Source organism: Dasypus novemcinctus, chromosome 16, assembly GCF_030445035.2.
Source record: "Dasypus novemcinctus isolate mDasNov1 chromosome 16, mDasNov1.1.hap2, whole genome shotgun sequence".
Lineage (NCBI taxonomy): Eukaryota > Metazoa > Chordata > Mammalia > Cingulata > Dasypodidae > Dasypus > Dasypus novemcinctus.
Genome location: NC_080688.1, coordinates 35,522,562 through 35,544,245, shown reverse-complemented (window position 1 = coordinate 35,544,245; position 21,684 = coordinate 35,522,562). Strand labels below are relative to the sequence as shown.

The 21,684-nt window shown below is 37.5% G+C and overlaps 1 protein-coding gene and 1 non-coding gene across 5 annotated transcripts in view; one reads left to right on the top strand and one right to left on the bottom strand.

The window, feature by feature from the left end:
* Window positions 1–21,684, bottom strand: part of YES1 (YES proto-oncogene 1, Src family tyrosine kinase) — an 88,398-nt gene that overhangs the window by 63,779 nt on the left and 2,935 nt on the right. The window lies entirely within an intron of this gene.
* LOC111763784 (small nucleolar RNA SNORA38) lies at window positions 5,101–5,232 on the top strand. The gene has a single exon (XR_002796572.2). It is a non-coding gene; the product is annotated as a small nucleolar RNA SNORA38 (small nucleolar RNA).

Genomic DNA, 21,684 nt, shown 5'->3' with positions numbered 1-21,684 from the left:
AACTTTTATAATTACCAAATATGTTTAAAAGAACTTGCCATTTCAATTTTTAACTTTTATTAATAAAATCCATTCCTGTCATCAATAAAGAAGCCATGGTTTTGGCATGCAGTACATATTTAATGTTTATTATTCAATTTTTCTTAGCTTTTGTTTCATTCAAAATCAATGCCAATATAATTCCATGGATACATACTAGTAAAAGGATATGTGGAAGCACCAATTTTGCTTTTTAAATAGCCTGTTTTCTCTTCTAAAAATAAAAGTCTACAGAATAATGGTAATTACATGGTAGAATGGCAAAGGCAAGCAATGATTTTCAAGCGATTTATTGCAAAAGAACATGACCTTACTTTTTAAATTCATAGAAAAAATCTTCTGGGTCTTCTGAAATATCAAAACTTATAAGATTCTTACAGGCATTCTCCTCTGGAAACATAAAGGGCAATAATGAAAGATTAGTTCTTGTTTTCTCAAAATATACACTATTTATAGGAGGCTCTTTTACACTGATCCAGCTGCTGGCTGGGCATCTGCTGGGATATCTTCCAGGAATCTCAAATTTACCACACCCAAAATGATACTTATCATCTTTCCTATCAAAATCTAGTCTTTCTTCTCCATCCCCTATATCTCAGGGAAGGTTAAGCAAAATGCTCTCATCCACTCAGTTAGTTCCCTCAGCTAGAAACTTGGGAGTCATTCTTAACTCCTACCCTTCCCATGCCCCATATATATCTAATCAATCTCCAAGACGTGGCAAGTCCAGCCTATAATCTAAAATTCTTCCACTTCTCTCCCAACTAACTACTGCTTCCCTTGGCTACTAATTATTTACCCTCTGAATTATTGCAAAAGCCTCTGGCTATAGTGTGGAGGATATTTGTGTTTTCTAAAGAGGAAATCTGATTTTACAAGTCTTCAATAGTTTGACCTCCTCTTGCTTCTCATATAGTCTATAAACTTCTACATATGAAATAGAAGGTCCTGCAAGATTTGCCTCATTTAACCTCTCAAGGCTCATCTCTTCCTATTCTCTGCTTGTGCTGTATGTTTCTGGCATCCTGAATTTCGTTTAGACCCTCAAATGCACCATATTCTTTTCATAAATGCTTGGTATAACCTACCTCTTTCCTTATGCCTGACTTATGATTACTCAATCTAAATATTCAAGGAATCGTCCCTGATCTCCAGGTGCTCTTACAGCGTATTTTATTCCCTCCTTACAGTATTTACTATACTGAATTGTCATTGCTTGTTTGTTTATATCCTCCTCTGAACTATAAGCTTTGGGATAGCATGTTTTTTGTCTTTAGTGTAGTGTAGCTTAGCCCAGTATCTAGCCCACAATTGATAACCAATGAATATTTTTAGAGTGCATGAATAAGAACAGACTTCTGAGTTAGACCTACAGTTCTTTTTTTTTAAACCTACATTTCAATCCTTGTTCTTTCACTTTTTTTAAGATTTTTTTTTTTTTTTTATTTCTCTCCCGTTTCCCTCCCCAGTTGTCTGCTCTCTATGTCCATTCGCTGTGTGTTCTGTGACCGCTTCTATCCTCATCAATGGCACACCGGGAATCTGTTTCTTTTTGTTGTGTCATCTTGTTGTGTCAGCTCTCCGTATGTGTGGCACTATTCTTGTGCAGGCTGCACTTTCTTTCGCGCTGGGCGGCTCTCCTTACGGCGTGCACTCCTTGTGCCTGGGGCTCCCCTACACGGGGGACTCTCCTGTGGGTCACGGCACTCCTTGGGCGCATCAGCACTGCGCATGGGCCAGCTCCACAAGGGTCAAGGAAGCCCGGGGTTTGAACTGCAGACCTCCCATGTAGTAGGTGGACACCCTATCCATTGGGCCAAGTCTGCTTCCCTCTGTCACTTCTTAGTAGCTACTGTGACCCTTGATCAAATTACTTAATCTCTCTTAAGCATGAGTTTATCAGGTATAAAATAAAATTCTTAAACAAGCCATTCAAAACCATGTACATCTGCTAAGTAAGAACCAGTGTTCCTTGGATAAATGGCAGATTCCAGGGCTAGACTAAGGCAAATATAAGAGCCTGGCATACCTTATGTCTAAAAGTAAAGAAGTACTAAAAAATGATGGAATATACAAAAAATACACAGGAGCCAGTCTGAAGAGGCTTTTGCTGGCCAAAAACAGGATAAATTTAAGCAACAAAATGAACAGCGAGGGGTGAGGAGGGTGGCGGGTACATGGGGACCTCATATCTTTTGAATGTAATATTAAAAAAATAAAGACACATACACAAAAAAAGAATAGTGATAACTAATGGATTATAGCCACCCACTGAATAATAAAGGAATCCATAAGTCATTCTAATAATCATAAATAAATGGAAGAAGGGAATGTTTTTCCTTATAAAATGCCAACTAATAAATGCAGGAGGAGTAATAGAAAAATGTTATTTTCCAAACATGTTTGCAATAAATCAATTTAGGTGAGAATCATCAATGGAATGATAAAGCTCTTTCTCCACAGATTCCTTATTAACTTAAAAAAATTTTTTAAAGCTAACTTTACAGTGGAGAAAACTGACACATGTCACCTTAACCAAACAATCAAAGTTAATATCATCAATAATGGAACAGACTAACATAGCATGACTCCTGATTTGATGCACTAGCAGGGAGGGACATAACACCCCTTATATAGTGTTCCTGCCCCAAATTCATAATCTGAATTTAATCATAAGCAAACATCAGGAAAATCTGTACTGATGTACGCTGTACAAAACAAGTAGTCTGATTTTTTCAAAACTATCAATGTCATGAAAGATAAAGACTAAGAAACTGCTCAGCTTAAAGAAGAGTAAAGAGATGTGACAACTAAATGCAATATGTGATCCTGGATCGGATTCAGGATTTTGCTATAAAGGGCATCAGGAAATATTTGATTACATTCGATTACTGTACTGTGTTTGTATAAGAAAATGTTCTTGTTTGTAAGAAATGCACATGAACGTATTTAAAGGTAATGAAAGGTGATGTTTGCCATTAATTTTTAAGTGGTCCAGGGGGAAAAAAGTACACTTACATATATACTTATACACAAGGGGGAATGATAAAGCAAATGTGGCAGACTGTTAACTGGTAAACCTGGGATTCAGGAGTTATTTGCAACTTTTCTGCAACTTTGAAATTATTTCCCCGTAAGTTTTTTTAAAAAGACACTACAAAGTAATACCTAGGAATAAGCATTAACAAAAAGGAGTGTGCCCCATAAGGAGAGCCGCCCAGTGCGCAGGAAAGTGCAGTCTGCCCAGGAATGGTGCCACACACACGGAGAGCTGACACAACAAGATGACACAACAAAAAGGAAACACAGATTCCTGTGCCGCTGACAACAGCAGAAGCAGAAAAGGAGAACACGCAGCAAACAGACACAGAGAACAGACAACTGGGGTGGGGGGAGGAGGGAGGGGGAGAGAAATAAATAAAAGAAATAAACCTTTAAAAAAAAAAAAAAAAGAAATAAGCGAGGGAACCAGGTATCAAAGCCTCACGATTAAGAGCTCAGCCTCTGGAGTTAGACTTAGAGTACTAGCTTTGTAACTTGGATAAATTGCTTAACCTCTTAAAACTCACTTATTCATTTATAAAAATAAAGAAACTAAGAATACCTAACTCATAACATTTTGTGGGAAATAAATGAGTTGAAATACATAAAAGAGGTACCACTGTAATTGGCACATAGTAAATACTGGATACCTATTAACCCTTGTTGCTGCTATCACAATTATCATCAGGCTATGTGGAACTGACACAGGAACAGACAATTAAATCCCTGAAAAAGAGAACCCAGGAACAGGCCTTAATCTACAAATATGCTAAAGGTAGTATTTTACATCAATGAAAAAAGATAAAGCATACAGCACTAGTGAACTATTCCACTTGGGAAAAAAAAGGACTTTTACCTTACAACATATATAAATGTAAATTCTGAAGGAAAGACCTAAATATAGGAAGAGTCCTAACAAATGTATAAGAAAAAGACAACCCAATAGCAAAATTGGGAAAGGTTATAAAAAAGTAGTTCAGCACATGGAAAAATGCATGGTGGTTCTTCAATTGAAAAAGCAAATTGAAATAACATTAAGGGGGAAGTAGATGTGTCTCAACCACTTGGGCACCCGCCTACCATATGGGAGGTCCGCAATTCAGTCAGGTGCCTCCTAAAAGATGAGCAGATGCCGTCTTCTCCGGCAACACAGCTAGATGCTGCTGTAAACAGAGCTAAAATGCCACCTCCTGCTGCAACAAAGCTAGATACCATCTCCTGTCACAACAAGCTAGACTCTGCCTCTGCTGCCACAAGCAAGCAGACATCACAGTCCATGGGGAGCAGATGTGACTCAGTCCATTGGGCACTCGCCTCTCATGTGGGAGGTCCCGGGTCTGGTTCCCGGTGCCTCCTGGAGAAGGTGAGCAAACAATGAGCAGACAGACAAGTGAACCATCTTGGGGAAGGGGGGATAAACAAAGAAGAAAAAAAAAAGTAAATAAAAAACAAATCTTAAAAAAAAACAAACATTAAGGTAAGTCACATATGTAAGCATCAAAACTAAAAATACAACAATATTTGCTGAACTATTATGGAAAAACAAGCATGCTTATATATATTCCAGTTCAATCTTCCTGAAAAAACAATCTGGAAATATATTTTAAAAAGGTTTAAACCTAGCTCTCAATACCATGAAAAAGATAAAGCAATACTTATTATGTCATTAAAAGACTTAATTACAGAAAAGGGAAAATAAAATCAGAGAAAAGCAGAAAAGGAATCACTGAACCTTACTATAAGAAGGAAACTAAGCTTATCAGGTACAGCCACTCACCAACACAGGAAAGTATCACTGACAGTTATCTAGTTTCAGCATTTACTCATTCTCCAGATGCAGGTGATTCGATGATTCAATAAAGCATTGTTGGACAATTACGTCTGTTAAGAAAAGTGCTTCTTTATATCTTCCAATTGTTTATAAATGGATACAAACTGTTTTAAGAAAATTGTTCTAAAATTTTTACAGGAATCAAAGACAATTTTCAGTGACTTCACTTATTAAAATTCATCCTTTCACCCTTCTACAAAGGCATGTTGGTGGTTTCCTGTCCCTGGACACGTAAGAACTGGAGGCAGAGAGATATGGACTTGGAGAAGTCTGGAGCCAGCTTGCTCCCTGCAAGCTCAAAATCATCCTGTCCCACACAGGAAAAAAAAAAATCATCCTTTCACTCTTTCGAAAATATAGGCATCATTTAATCATTTTTCTTCTGCGATATCTACTTATTTCCCTGATTTCTCTATTACTGGTCTAGTCTTGAAAGTATTAGATATGTTCTTCAGCAACTTGGGATATAACTCTTCTGGACCTAGAGGTTTGAAATCATTTAAAGCTAGATGCCTTCACATTGTTATATGTTTATATTTTTTATTCTACCTTTTTCTAATTTAAAGAACCTTGTCTTGTTGCAGGAATTAGAAGATAAAAAGGAGATACACTAGGTGTTCCCTATTATCTGCTATTTCAACTTTCTGAATTGTGGATCCATGACCTCCTTCTAATTCCAACTTTGAATTTACCTCTAAGATACTTCTCTTCATTTTTTCTTCTCCCAAGCATCAACTGTTCTAAAAATCCCATTCATGCCCTAATAATACCCTAACAAGACCCTAATAAGACCCTCTCTCCAAATGGACCTTTATTATGAGTAACTCCCTCTGACTTCTGTTCTTTTCATTTTTTTAAAAGATCTAAGCTCCAGTAAAAGTGGCAAACAAGGATGGGGAGGGGAGGATGCCGTGGGATGTGGGCTTTAATTCCACCATTATCTCCAACAAAGTCTTTGATAGGGATAATTGATGTCTTTTCTCAATTGTTAAAAGTGTTATGTAATATATTTAGAATCCTGAAAATTCTGCAACAAAGCTATTAGAGCTAATAAATGAATTCAACAAAGTGGCAGGGTACAAAATTAACATGCAGAAATCAGTAATGTTTTTATATACTTGTAATGAACAATCTAAAGGGCAAATCAATGAAAAATTTCATTTACTACAACAACTAAAAGAATCAAATATCTAGGAATAAATTTAACCAAGAATGCAAAGGATATGTACAAGGACAACTACAAAACATTGCTGAAAGAAGTTAAAGAAGACCTAAACAAATGGGAGTGCATTATATATTTATGGATTGGAAGACTAAATACTGTTAAGATGTCAATTCTACCCAAAGCTATTTATAGATTTCACACAATTCCAGTCAACTTCCCAATAGCCTTCTTTGCAGAAATGGAAAAGCCAATCATAATATTCATATGGAAGGGTACAGGGCCCTGAATAGCTAAAACGATATTGAAAAAAGAACAGAGTTGGAAGTCTCAGGCAATCAAAACAGCATGGCACCAGCATGAAGACAGGCATATAGTTCAATGGAATCATTTTCAGAGTTCAAAATTAAACCCTCAAACCTTTGGTCAATTGATCTTTGACAAGGGTACCAAGTCCACTTAGTGGCCAAGGAATAGTCCCTTCAGCAAATGGTGCTAGGAGGACTGGATAGCTACATGCCAAAGAATGACAGTGGATCCCTATCTCACAACATATACAAAAATTAACTCAAAATGGATCAAAGACCTAAATATAAGAACTAAAATGATAAAACTCCTAAAAGCATGAGCAACAAAAGAAAAATTTAAATAAATGGGACTTCATCAAAAATAAATTTTTTTTTCATCAAAGAACTTTATTAAGAAAGTAAAAAAAAAAACAACATATGGAATGGGGGAAAATACTTGGAAACCATATTTCTGTAATGGTTTAATACCTAGAATATATAAAGAACCCCTACAACTCAACAACAAAAGGACAATCCAATTAAAAATGGGGAAAAGACTTGAATAGACATTTCTCCAAAATGACAGTAAAATTTCAAAATTCTCAATTGGCCAATAGATACATGAAAAGATGCTCAACTACATTAGCCATAAGGGAAATGCAAATCAAAACCACAAAGAGATACTATCTCACATTCACTAGAATGGCTACTATTTTTAAAAAGGAAAACAAGCATTGGAGAGGATACAGAGAAATAGGAACCCTTGTACAATGTTGATAGGAATGTAAAATGGTGCAGCTGCTGTGGAAGACAGTTTGGCAATTCCTCAGAAAGTTCAGTATAAAACAAACCATATGACCTGGCAATCCCGCTACTAGGTATATACCCAAAGCACTGAAAGCTGGGACCTGACAGATATTTGTACATTGATGTTCAGTGGGGCATTAATCACAATCAACAAAATGTAGAAACAACCTAAGTGTACATCAATGGAAGAATGGGCAAACAAAATGTGGTACATACATACAATGGAATACTATTCGGCTATAAAAAGGAATGAAGTTCTGACGCATACTCCAACATGGATGAACCGTGAAGACATCGTAAGGACAAATATTGTATGCTATCATTTACATGAAATAAGCAGAATATGCATATTCATAAAGCCAGAAACTAGAGTACAGGATACCAGGGGCCAGATGGGGGAAGGGAATGGGGAGTTAATGATTAATTGGTATGGAGTTTCTGTTTGGAGTGATGGAAAAGTTTTAGCAATGGATGATGGGGTTGGAAGCACAACTTTGTGAATGTAATGTAATCATAACCACTGAATCACTTATTTGAAAAGGGACAAAAAGGAAATTTTAGATTATATATGTTACACACAAAAACCCCACACAGAACTGTACAACACAGAGTGAACCCTAATGTAAATAGTGGACTAATGTTAACAGCATAATTATATTTTCATGTATTGTAACAAAAGTACCACACTAATGCAAAATATTAATAATAGGGAAAACTGTGTGTGTGAGAGGGGACTATATGGGACTCAAATACTTTTTGCATGATTTTTCTGTAAACCTACAATTGATCTAATAAAAAAATACTAAAATAACATTGACTGCTTCTCCCCATTCCCCATGCCCCTCCCCAAGTTCTTCCTAGGCTTTTTATTTTTTATTTTTTGTATATATTATTTACTGTAAACATTCTACTGCAGTACAACATAAATGTAAAAAGATGCACCAATCATAAGATGACTGCTTGATGAATTGTCACAAAGTGAGCATATGCATTCAAACAGTGCTCAGACCAAGAAACAAAAATGAGCAGCACTACAGAAGGCCCTTCAGGGCCCTGAAAGTCACTAACCTGACCAGGAAGGGTCCTGATTTCCAACACCATAGATCATCTTGGTGATTTAATATTTTATATAAATGAAATCATAGTATGAACTCTTGTGTCTAGCCTCCTTTGCTCAACATTATGTTTTTAAGATTCATCCAGGGAAATGGACTTGGCCCAGTGGTCAGGGCGTCCGTCTACCACATAGGAGGTCCGCTGTTCAAACCATGGGCCTCCTTGACCCGTGTGGAGCTGGCCCACATGCAGTGCTGACGCACGCAAGGAGTGCCCTGCCACGCAGGGGTGTCCCCCGCATAGGGGAGCCCCACGCGCAAGGAGTGCACCCCATAAAGAGAGTTGCCCAGCGCGAAAGTAAGTGCAGCCTGCCCAGGAATGGTGCCTCACACACGGAGAGCTGATACAACAAGATGACGCAACAAAAAGAAACACAGATTCCCATGCCACTGACAAAAGCAGAAGCAGACAAAGAAGACGCAGCAAATAGACACAGAGAACAGACAAACGGGGTGGGGGGAAAGGGGAAAGGGATGGATGAATGAATGAATGAATGAATAAATAAATAAAAATTTGAGAAAAAAAAAGATTCATCCAAGTTACTGCTTATAGCAGTATGTCATTTTTTTCATCACTGTTTATTTCAACATATAAGTAGAAAGGAATTTATTTACAACTGATGGCCTTTGAATTGCTTCCATGTTTTACTTTTATGAATAGTGCTACTATAAACATTCTTGTACATATGTTAAGGTGGACATAAGTCATTTCTCTCAGAGAGGAGATGGACTAGTTGCATCATAGAATACATATATGTTTTGCTTTTGTATATAGAGCCAAACATTTTACAAAGTGGTTGTTCCAATTTATACTCCCACCAGTAGCATATGAGAGTTCCAATGGCTGTACATCCTCAAAAAACTTGGTATTTTCTGTCTTTTTCTTTATAACCATTCTGGAGTAATAAAGTGCATAGTATGACAGTTTTAAATTTCATTTCCTTGATGACTAATAAATGGAGCATCCTTTTTTAGGTTTATTGTCCATTTGGATATCTTCTAATATGAAGCTGATATTCAAGTTGCATGCCCATTTTTCTACTTTTTTCTTAATTCACATGAGTTTTTTAAAAAATATATTCTCGATACATGTTTTTACTTAAAAATTTTTTTTTGGTCAGTTATATGCTTCCCAGGCTTTTATATTAAAAAGTCTAGGGCATTTTTAGTCTTCCCTTTACTTCAGTAGCTATACTGCCCATGAGAATCTTAAGCCACAGAATCTTATGATTTTCTAATCTTTTCCTAAAGTCTAGAGCACACATCTCCTTAAAGCACAGAATTGTTTTCCCTGCTACTTTTTACTTGAATTGACATGGTCCCATCCTCCTAAGGTTCTTTCAAGAATTTGCATGTCACTAATTAAATTCAAATAGTAGATATCTTTATAGCTTCCTTTATTACCTAAAAAACAAAATTAAATTTATCAGCTGCTCTGTTTATAGAAAACAAACTTCTAGAAGGTGTTGGGATGCTTGAAGTCTTCCATTAAAACTATAATTTACTTCTATGTCAATACTGTCATCTAACTAAGAAGATATCACCTATAGCTACACCTTTCAAATAAATATTCTAGCCATGTTTATACAACCGATTCTGTATTTCCATATAGATGTTTACCTTGTTTAACTACAGGGTTACTTCTGTGGCAAAGACAACTAGGTGTCCACCAAAAACTCATTCTCCTTTTCTACGGTATAATGTTCTCTCTGAGAGATGGCTGCCTAGCCAGGGACTATTTTTCCCAGCTCTCCTTACAACCAGTTAGGTCCATATGACTCATCTACATTATTGTAATTTAAGGGAAACTGACGTGAATTAGGGTATTTAAGAAGCAGGCATGCCTACTCTATTATCTCTTCTCCTTCCATCAGCTGGAAGGAAGCAGAAGGCTTCAAGGGGATGGTGGAGCCTGAGTTCTGAAACACCACATAGAGGAAAGCTGCCCACCAACCAGGAATATTCGCACTGGACTGTTAGGTGAATAAAAAATAAACTCCTTCCTGTTAAGACATAATTTGGGTGTTTACGAGCAAGTTTCAATATCCTGACTAATCACACCTCCCATTTGGCATTTCTTTTGAATAAAAGATTCCATTCCAATCATATATTTCAACTCCAACTCATATAGCCTGCCAATCCCATCTGTGACAATTATGAACCATATCTACTAGGCTAGTTCTATGTCACCAAGTTAATCTATAGCAGTTACTTTTTACAGTTTTCTCTGGGTGGTATTCTCCTTTTCTGTCTCAATTTAGTTTAAAGTCCTCTTATTCAAGTCACTGAATGCACTGTCATATATATTCCAATTGTTGTGAAACACTTTCTATTACAGGTTGGTTTTGAATTAAAGGTCCAGGAAGACAGATCTTGTTCATTAATTCAATTTGGTGAACAGAGTAAGCCAACTACTTACTGATTTATAAAAAGTCAGAATGGGAATTAGTCATACATTCAACCGTCAACATTTATTAAGAATGTACATTTATTAAGTCTATACTAATGCAATTATTGTGCTTATGACTCAAGAAAGAATGAATATAGATAATAAAAATGGTTTCATTATGATATAATATGCCTTAGGGAGAACTATGAACAGAAACAACTGGAAGAGGCTCTAAACTTGGACTTGAGGTGTCTGAAAAGTGTCCCTTGAAGAGGTTTTTAGATATTATTTAGTCATGACTCATTTTAACAAAATTTTATACAAAGCTGTAGGTTTTAACGTGATTTTTATTCATACATTATCTCTTTTGAAACTCTTCCCATGGCTTAGGCCTCAGCTTAAATGGTCAAATGTTACCTCTTCAAAGAGGACTTTTCAGATCACCTGTACCACACGAACTGCTCCTAATTCTCTGCACATCTTATTACTATCCACTATCTTTCAGTTTATTCACTAATTTGTCTTCTTTCTCCTTTATGAGAAACCTCTACCAGAATAGGGACCCTGTGCACAGGCTGACCCAGGTGTATTCTTTAAACAAAACAGAAACTGATATTGTGACTGACACAAATGTATGAATGAATGAACTCACAATGGCCCTATGAAAGGGCAGTTTAACAAATTAACAAAATAAGGTACAAGCAACTTAAACAACTTCCATAAAATCTACTTTATTAGTCTGCCAAATGCAAGCCAATGCAAAGTATCAGAAACCTGTTAGTTTTCAAAAAGGGTACATACTTGGGGTTAGAGCTTACAGTTACCAGGACCAAGAGTCCAACTCAAAGTTTGCTTCTCGCCAAACAGTTGCCTGGTCTCTCAGGCCATTTCAGCTGCTCAGCTGCTCTGTTCTCTTCCACTGCAAACTATCAGGCAAATGGCTCATCTCTTATCCTGGGGCTTTAGCTATTTGAGTCTTCTCCTTTCCGTCACATGGCAGGACCATAATAACCAAGTTCTCTTCTCTTCCATGTGTCTTTTTTTTTAAGATCTATCTATCTATCTATCTATCTATCTATCTATCTATCTATCTATCTATCTATCTATCTATCTATCTATCTATCTCCCCTTCCCTCCCACCCCCCACCCCGCCACCCTGCCCCAGTTGTCTGTTCTCTGTGTCTATGTGCTGTGTCTTCTTCTTTGCCTGCTTCTGTTGTTGTCAGCGGCATGGGAATCTGTGTTTCTTTTTGTTGCGTCATCTTGTTGTGTCAGATCTCCGTGTGGGCGGCACCATTCTTAGGCAGGCTGCACTTTCTTTCACGCTGGGCGGCTCTCCTTATGGGGCACACTCCTTGCACGTGGGGCTTCCCTATGCGGGGGACACCCCTGCATGGTGCGGCACTCCTTGCACACATCAGCACTGCGCATGGGCCAGCTCCACACAGGTCAAGGAAACCCAGGGTTTGAACCATGCACCTCCCATGTGGTAGACGGACACCCTAATCACTGGGCCAAGTCTGCTTCCCCATGTGTCTTCTTGAGTGATGGTCTGTTCATACAGGCCCACCAAGGGGGCAGGGACTCAACCTGAGTAATACCTTACTGGAGTGTTCAAATCAAAACCCTAATCTTAACAGGTGATTTAATCAAAGACATCTCGGCAAGGGAAGCGGATGTGGCTCAAGCAATTGGGCTCCCGTCTACCATATGGGAGGTCCTGGGTTCGTTTCCTGGGGCCTCCTCATGAAGGTGAGCTAGCCTGCACATGAGCTGGCCCGTGGGGCAAGTTAGTACAACAAAAGAGCCTAGGAGGCGAGACAAAGGGAGATGCTACAAACCAGGGAGCTGAAGTGGCTCAAGTGACTGAGTGCCTCTCTCCCACATCAGAAGTCCCAGGGTTGGTTCCCAGTGCCTCCTAAAGAGAAGATGAGACGAGAGGATGGGGGGGACTCAGAGAGCGCACAGCAGATGGGCACAGAGAGCAGACAGTGAGTGCAAACAACAAGGTAGGGAGATTAATAAATAAAATAAATCCTAAAAAAAAAAAGACATCTCAGCTGAATCTAATACAATCAAAGGCTCTCACACCCAGAAGAATAGATTAGTTTACAAACATAATCTTTCTCTTTTTGGGATTCATAAATAATCTCCAACTGCCACATCTATTTATATAGTTTATATATACGGTCTTGCACGCTCTATATATACACACATACACACATACATATATATTGTACTCAAATCTGAGACTTGTGACTCAAAAGCTGGATCAATTGATTTTTACCTTCATTTCCGTTAATTATATCATTTATTCCTGTATGAATTAGTAGAGATAAATGGAAGATTGGCATTGTCTAAATGGTTCTCTATCACACTGCAGATACATGCTGCAGAAAGGAAGCACACTTTCTGGTTTACCTATAAGCAATATGGTAATTTCCTAGATGTTGGTATAGACACACCAACCATTCAAGGCTTCATTCTTCCTGGAAGAAACAGTAGGATTCTACCACACTGGCTTGTTCCCATACACCTTCTTTGTTATTACAAGAATCCTTCACTCTCTGGATAGAGTCTCATTCAAAGCTCCAAATGGAAATTTTCTTTGCTACTTTTTTGCCACTGTGTCATGTTCTTCCATTGAATTATTTCCTTCACCACTTTAGAAGTCTTTTCTTTGACTTCTTTCTTTTATTTCTTCCCTTTTCTCTAAGAATGTACCCTTTGTCTTCTTTAATAAATTGGACTATTGTTTTCTAGTGGGAATATTAGCTTGCTTTTGTACCATCTATTATCTCACATAGAATAAATACAGTACGTACAACTCTTTCATACATCATTCCAACAGTTCCATTGTCCATGTTTATTAAAGGTTGGAAGATAGATTTTAACAATTAAGCCAACTGTAAATGACTAGAATGGCTGCTAATAAATAAGTTCTATGATGGTAGAGATCTTTGTTTTGGTTACTGAAGTCATACCAAGCATCTAGAACAAGGTTTGGCATGTTATTAAATATTTTTTTATGTAGGAAAGTACAATGGTCAGCTGGCATATCTGCCTGCTATGGGCATGGAAGAAAGGAATGACAACATATATGCTACTTATTTTGCCATTCACACTCTAAATAGAACCTTACTGAAAAATCATGCAGTAACAACAAACATTTTTACTCAAGATTCTAGAGTGGCAGGCCTAGAGCTAAGCAACTGGTATTACTGTTCTGGGAGAGTTCAAACAAGCATCCTACTAGAGTCTGATGGAGAAAAAATGAGGTATGATGAGACAGTGACTTGTAAATGTTAAAGAGCAGTAAGAGAGGCAATTAACTCCCTATGGATAGTTACCCACTTCTTTATTCTTTTCATCTTATTTTACAAATATATCTCCAGCAACCAGGCTTTGTTCTTTTCATAAGTTGTATTTAGAAAGAAAAAAGAAACTTGATCGAGAATCCCTGCTAATACTGTCTCTGTCAATCTGGGCTGTAAATATTATTTTACAAAAAGATAAAGAATGTTTACCAATTTTCCAATACAAGCCCACACTCACAAAAGGACAGCATTTGCTATACTTCAGTTAGTGTAATAACCCATCTTTTTCAGCTAATATAATTAATATCTAACCTTGACAACTATTTATTATGAAATGTGCACCACAAAGTTACTTCCATTAAAAAAAAAGGGGTACTGAAAATTCCCTTCCCCAGTTCAAATGTACAGTTTAAGGAAGAAGGGAAAAGATAAGAAGTCCCCTCTCCCCTTTCATCATTGCTCCTTATCTTTAAGGAAGTTAGGTAAGGGAAACAGGCATGGCAGTCAGCCAGCCCCAGAGTCAAATCCCAGTTCTACCCAATTACTACCATGACCTTGAGCAAATTACATATATTCTCTGAGCCTCAGTTTCTTCATGTGTAATAAACACCTATCTCATCAACAATTTTTCTATCTATTTTGGAAAGATATTTTAAAGATTTAAGTCCAAAAGATAATACATTATGAGAGTATAGCAAAGCATCTGTATAACAGGCTTTCTTCTTTCCTTACTCAATGCCTAAGAGAAGTGAATGGTTGAGAAATAGAAAAAAGGAGAGAAAATTATAAATTTTATATTCTGTCCACGCCTCATTTTCCCAAGTCCTTTTCCCTTTTCATTTTTGTTTCTCATTCCCAATCTTTTGAAACTTTTCCATCCTTCACACTGTCCTACAGGGTTAGAGTGGGAGGCAAGTTTTACAGGGCCTAGCAACCAGCTGGGAGAAACTAGGGAAGTTTCTGTACTTGGACTCAGCTTTACAGCAAGGCTTCCTTGAGAGGATCCTAGCATCCAAAAGAGGGAAACTCATAATAGACTGATTTTTAAAATAGTGAGGAGCTGGGAAGATGGGGAGGGAGGGTAAGTAAACAAGGGTATAGATTCATTTACCCATTATAATGAGAGCATTTAGTAGGTAGAAGATTTCATTTGCTCAAAGGGCTCTGCAGATTTAAAAAACAAACAAAATTAAAAACCTGAAAATCAATTAGAATTTTACCACCAAAACACTGTTATATCTGTTTGTTAAAAGACGTTTTCTGGGAAAATAGATTCTGAGTTTCAAAGAACTGACTGGCAAACTTTGGTAACACAATCCACTTATAATTCTAATTCCCATTCCCCTCCTTAAGGAAAATTGTATTTTCCAAATCTTAAAGAGCTAACCATTTTCAGATGCTCATGCTTGTTTTGTTCTACATATTAATGACATGTGCTAAAAAAAAAATCCAGAACAATTAAAGTTTTGTCAATTAAAAAATTTAACGTGAATCTTAATAATAATGGCTAATGTCCTGATAAAAGTGCAGCTAAAATGTCATCCAAATAGCCATGATCAACCTATTAACTGATATCACAACAATCTGCTTCAACAGCATAATTAAATCAATACTTTTCTAATTTTATCACAAAATAAATCTGAAATATTTTTAAAATTCACACTTTCAAGTGACTTCAATAAAGCAATAAGTAATAAATAATAAAGCACTGAGGAGCCTGTGTTGAGTCCCAAAGATCTGTAATGAACTAATGCCTAGAAAAACATTAAATCAAGCTTTTCTGCTTAGAGAATTGAATCAATTTACTTAAGGCTAAATCTATCTAGTGCAAAGGGATTTATAAAGTTTCAGAGGTATCACATATTTAATGCCATCAAAACCCAGAGAATTATTGTAATGGATTACCAGACTAAAGAGATCTACCAACCTACAAAATTATGAATAGCATCATAATCATAGCCAGTACCAACCAACCACGAATTCCTAGAGGGTAGCAATGATGATACACTCATTTTTATAACATGAAAAGTAGCACAGTGTCTGTCACCAACAGGTTTTAATAAATGTTCACTAAATGGATGGAGCAGTACTACATTTGCTTGAAAAACTCCAGTGCCAAGTCCATTGGTCAGTTTTTTTACTATAATTCTTACTTACCTGACATGTAAATTTATTTCAAGTTCTAGACCCTGATATTTCTTTAAAATTATATCAGTATCATAAAAACTTCAACTGTCAAGAACCACACATTTATATAAGACTGAAGGATATTAGAAATCATCTGGCCAACTTCCTCCTGTTTCAAATGGAGAAACTGAAACCTAAAGAGTTTAGTGAATTGACCAAGGTCATAAGTTCTTCACTGTCAGAAGTAGAACTAAAATCTATATGGTTTAAAGCAAACTACGGACAGCAATATATAGAATATATCAATAATCTTCTATTAAGGGTGAAAAAACAGGAAATATACTAACTGAAAGAACCAGACAAAATCTAAGACTACATATTGTTTAACTCCATCTACACAAAATACAAAAACAAATAGAGAGACAGAAACAAAATAGCAGCTATGTATGGCAGAGGAAGGATGGAGAGAGACTGAGAAGTGATTATTAAGGGGTAGAGTTTTATCATTTGTTTCTTGTTTATTATTATTGGAGTAATGAAAACATTTTAATATTGATTGTAGTGATGAACGCACGACTCTGTGACTATACAAATATCACTGATTATACACTCTGGATGGACTGTATGCTTTAGGAATATGTATCAATAAAATTGATTTTTTTTAAAAATCCATGTTTTTCTACCTCTTAGCCATTTCCTTATTACACCATGTTGTCTTCTCTGCTCTTTTCCAAATGCCTGATTGTTTTTGTAAATTTTAAAGTATTCTTATATGTTTTCAAAGTTATTTTAATAAGACACTGTCAAATTTCTACTGAAAAATACTAATCATGTCAGGGAATAAAAGTTAGAAATCGATAAACTTGCCATGGAACAATTCTAAATATTAACTTATGTAGCAAAAGCCACCAACATTTCTCTACCCCACCCCAACTTCCATCTTAATGTTAAGAAACTGAAAGTTATAACAGAGCATTGGAGAAGTGACAAGCCTCAATGTAATCTTGTCCACATACTGCTAGGAACAGAGGCTGAAAACCAGACAATCCTGACGTTTCAGTGGCCATTCCTTCTGCCCAGCACTTCCTGTCTCCACTCCCCACCCCTGATATCCCCACAGACATATCCTATGAACTACACAATCCACATATTACCAAGAAAATCTGAAGAACTTCCTTTTCGTCTCAGGGGCATATGAAAAGTAATAATTATAATACTGTCCCTACTAACAAATGTATTTTATAAAAATCTAGGATTTTATTTTTGCACAACTTGGGTTTTCCATATTCGCTAAAATAATAAAAAATATTTCTTTAAAATAAACCTTACCAAAGCCTAGTTTAACTTCAACTACAAAGTGTTTCCAGTTTACATTAGAAATATCAAAATGACCTTTAATTCACATTTACAAAAATATTTAAACTGTTTTATAAAATCATTTTCTAGAACAAAAACTTTAGGGTAAAAAGAATCTAAAGAATTTAGTTTAGGGCGGCGGACTTGGCCCAGTGGTTAGGGCGTCCGTCTACCACATGGGAGGTCCGTGGTTCAAACCCCGGGCCTCCTTGACCTGTGTGGAGCTTGCCCATGCTCAGTGCTGATGCGCGCAAGGAGTGCTCTGCCACGCAGGGGTGTCCCCCGCGTAGGAGAGCCCCACACACAAGGAGAGCACCCCGTAAGGAGAGCTGCACTGCGTGAAAGTGCAGCCTGCCCAGGAATGGTGCCGCACACACGGACAGATGACACAACAAGAAGACACAACAAGATGACACAACAAAAAGAAACACAGATTCCCGTGCCGCTGACAACAACAGAAGTGGACAAAGAAGACGCAGCAAATAGACACAGAGAACAGACAACCGCGGTGGGGGGGGGGGGGGAAGGGAAGAGAAATAAATAAATAAATAAATCTCAAAAAAAAAAAAAAGAATTTAGTTTAACTTTAATCCATGAAGAAGCACTTGGCTAGTTTGATAAAATTTCTATAAGGTATGCCTAAAACATTTGTTACATGAAAATACCTGTAGCTATAAAGTCATTTAAAAATACACAGAATTATGTTCCTCTATAAATTAAAAATGTATTAAGCATTTTGGAATTAGATAGTGGTGATGGTTGTACAACATTTGGGATGTAATTAATACAACTGAATTCTACACTTAAAAATGGTTAAAATGTCAAAGGTTATGTTATATATGTATATATATCACATTAAAAATGTTTTCAAACTGCAAAAAAAATTTAAGCATTAACTGTGCTCCTTGCCACAGTGAGCACTAGGTGAAGTAACAGAGTTAAAGAGTAAAATAATTTGTGGCACTAGGTGAAGTAACAGAGTTAAAGAGTAAAATAATTATAATACAAGGAGACATGTGCTTTGACATAGAGGTTTTGTGGGGCACAAAGAAGGGGGGGTTCCATTACACCAATGTCTTGGTAAGTAAGTATGTCACACTTACCAAGTGTCCTTGCTAACATTCAAGTATCAGTTTACCTGTACATCTTCTTCTTTCCTTCCGGTTATATAAGTTTGATCACTGCTTCTCCCAATACTATCTAACCCCCATCCCGGTTTAGCCATACCCTAAACCACCAAGTTCCAAAGTCAAGATTAGCAAAAGGTATTGTCCTGTAGATTTTTCAAACACAGATGACAAGACGCTGCTGCTCTTTACTCAGCATATTTACAAACCTAGCATCAGTTCAAAAGCAGGAAAATTTGCCTATAGCAATTTCCAGTCTGGAGCTCACTATATAGAGCAATACTGTATCTGCATTTGTTGATGCCCATCGTCTCATACCCCAGGAATAAAGGAAAAAACAACACGAAAAAGAATTCAGGACTCCTACATGCAAAATTCTGGCAGCCACACAATTTTCTCCCTCTTGAAGACAACTTCCACTTCCTGGGAGAAAGTAGGGAGTCCAAAGAACTTGTAAATCAGCTCTCTTGCCACCCCATCCCCACCCCTCAAACAACAGTAACAGCAACAGCACTTCTAAGACACAAAGCGTAAAGCGACGTGGAATGTATGGTATATGCTCCTGGGAATCTGTAGTTTTTACAGCACTGAGACTACAGTCTTACTATACACTCTAAACAAGGGAGACTGAAGGGCCCTGTTACTGAGGACTAGGAAGAATAAGCAAAAAAAACAAAGGATTTGAAGTATAGGGGCTTATAACTCACATTCACAAAAATCTGTACCATATTTCATCAGTAGATGATCTTATACTATGAAATTACAGGATTCTCTTTTTCCTGGAGTGGGGATCAAGATCAAAAAGAGTAACACCAGGTAATAATCCCAATCCAGACCAGGATATATGCTGCCATCAAGTTTGCTAGTTCTAACACAACAGTAGTTAGTGCGTGCTGCAGCCAACGATTCCTTGGCATCCAGACACATTACAATGATATTGGCAGCGGCGCCAGCTCTTCTCTTTCACCCTCTGCTGTTACTATAGCTCCTTTTGCTAAATCTGCCTCTGAGCTTAGTTAGACAGGAGCTGGGTGGTTTGTAGTCACCCAGCAGCTGCAGCTGAGCAATATGCAGCCTAATTGTGGCGCTGAAGCAGCTGAGAAGGAAAAAAAGAGATAATACTACCCTACCCTAGTCACACACAAACTGCTGCACATACTACCAATAAGCAAGCAAGATATTTTAAAAGGAGTAGACTATTTTCTTTAAAGAAAAGCAGTTGTGTACCTTGCCAAAGGAACCTGTGGCAGGTTATTACAAACCTGTTTAAGTGTAAATTGAAGGTGACCTAAGTTGTGTAGGTCTGAATAATGGAAGATCTTACTAAAACTTCCTGTAAATATTCACAAAAAAAAGCAAGCTGTCACCTTTATAACATGATTCAAAGTTCCTAAGATAGAAGAAATTTGGCACAGATGTGACCTCTTCTAGTAACAATGCAAAGTAACATCATCAAAAACCACTAAACCAGCATGCTGTTATATAAAGCAAGTAAAGTACATGAATGCAATGATTCTCAGCATTTTGGAAACTCCAGCACCTTACTGACATTTATTTTCTTTTGAAACAAAATATATTCTTCCTCCAGTCCCTATGTGGTGCATCTTCATAAAGTTTAAGTAAACAAAAATTTATGCTGAGAATTTCATGACATCCTTAAGAATATCAAAAGTAAGGTTGAAATTATTGATCTAAAAAATTACTGTTTTGGATACCTTAGTTAAGTGTTGAGTTTTCATATCAGGCTACTTCAGTTTCTGAAAAATAAAGTGTGTTTTATACTTGATGACAGAACAATATCCATTAGTTCAATAAATGTATTTAGTTTACCTACTACTTGTCAGGTATAATGATACAAGCAGAAGAGGATCTAATTAGTATAACCTGGTATCTTCCCTCAAAATGTTAACACATTAAAGGAAATAAACCAATAGAATTTTATTTAGAAATATTTTTTCAAATTCTTTAATTTCTGTACATGTGGAAACAAGTATACAACGATTTCAAGGCAGTTGTATACACTAACTAGGATATGACAATTATGATTTAATAAGTCCAATCCTGTTTGCAAAGCACAGCCCAGGCAGTGATCTAAAGTCAAACACCAGGGAAGCAGATTTGGCCAACGGATAGGGTGTCCACCTACCACATGGAAGGTCCAGGGTTCAAACCCAGGGCCTCCTGACCCGTGTGATGAGTTGGCCCACGTGCAGTGCTGATGTGCGCAAGGAGTGCCATACCATGCCGGAGTGTCGTGCCATGCCGGAGTGTCCCCCGCATAGGGGAGCCCCCAGGTATAAAAGATTGTGCGCCATAAAGAGAGCCGCCCAGAGCAAAAAAAGTGCAGCCTGCCCAGGAATGGCACCACACACTTGGAGAGCTGGCGCAGCAAGATGACACAACAAAACGAGACACAGATTCTGGTGCCACTGACAAGAATCCAAGTCGACAGAGAAGAACACACAGCAGGGAAGCGGACTTGGCCCAGTGATTAGGGCGTCTGTCTACCACATGGAAGTTCCACAGTTCAAACCCCAGGCCTCCTTGACCCATGTGGAGCTGGCCAACACACAGATGCTGATGCGCGCAAGGAGTGCTCTGCCATGCAGGGGTGTCCCCACGTAGGGGAGCCCCAGGCTCAGTAAGGAGAGCTGCCCAGCGGGAAAGAAAATGCTGGCTGCCCAGGAATGGCGCCGCACACACGGAGAGGTGACACAACAAGATGACGCAACAAAAAGAAACACAGATTCCCATGCCCCTGACAACAACAGAAGCGGACAAAGAAGAACACGCAGCAAATAGACACAGAGAACAGCCAACTGGGGCAGGGAAGGGGGAGGGGAAGGAGAGAGAAATAGATTTTTTTAAAAGTGTACTTTAAAAAAAATAAAAAATAAAGTCAAACACCACATATTATGTTCTTAATATAAACACTTTACACAGTACCACAGGCTTTTGTTTTGTTCTGTTTAACTATGAAAACTAAAACACATATACAGGAAAGTACACAAAACAAATGTCTGGCTTAATGAATTAAACAAACATCCATACAACTATCACCAGGTCAAGAAAAAGAACTTTGCCA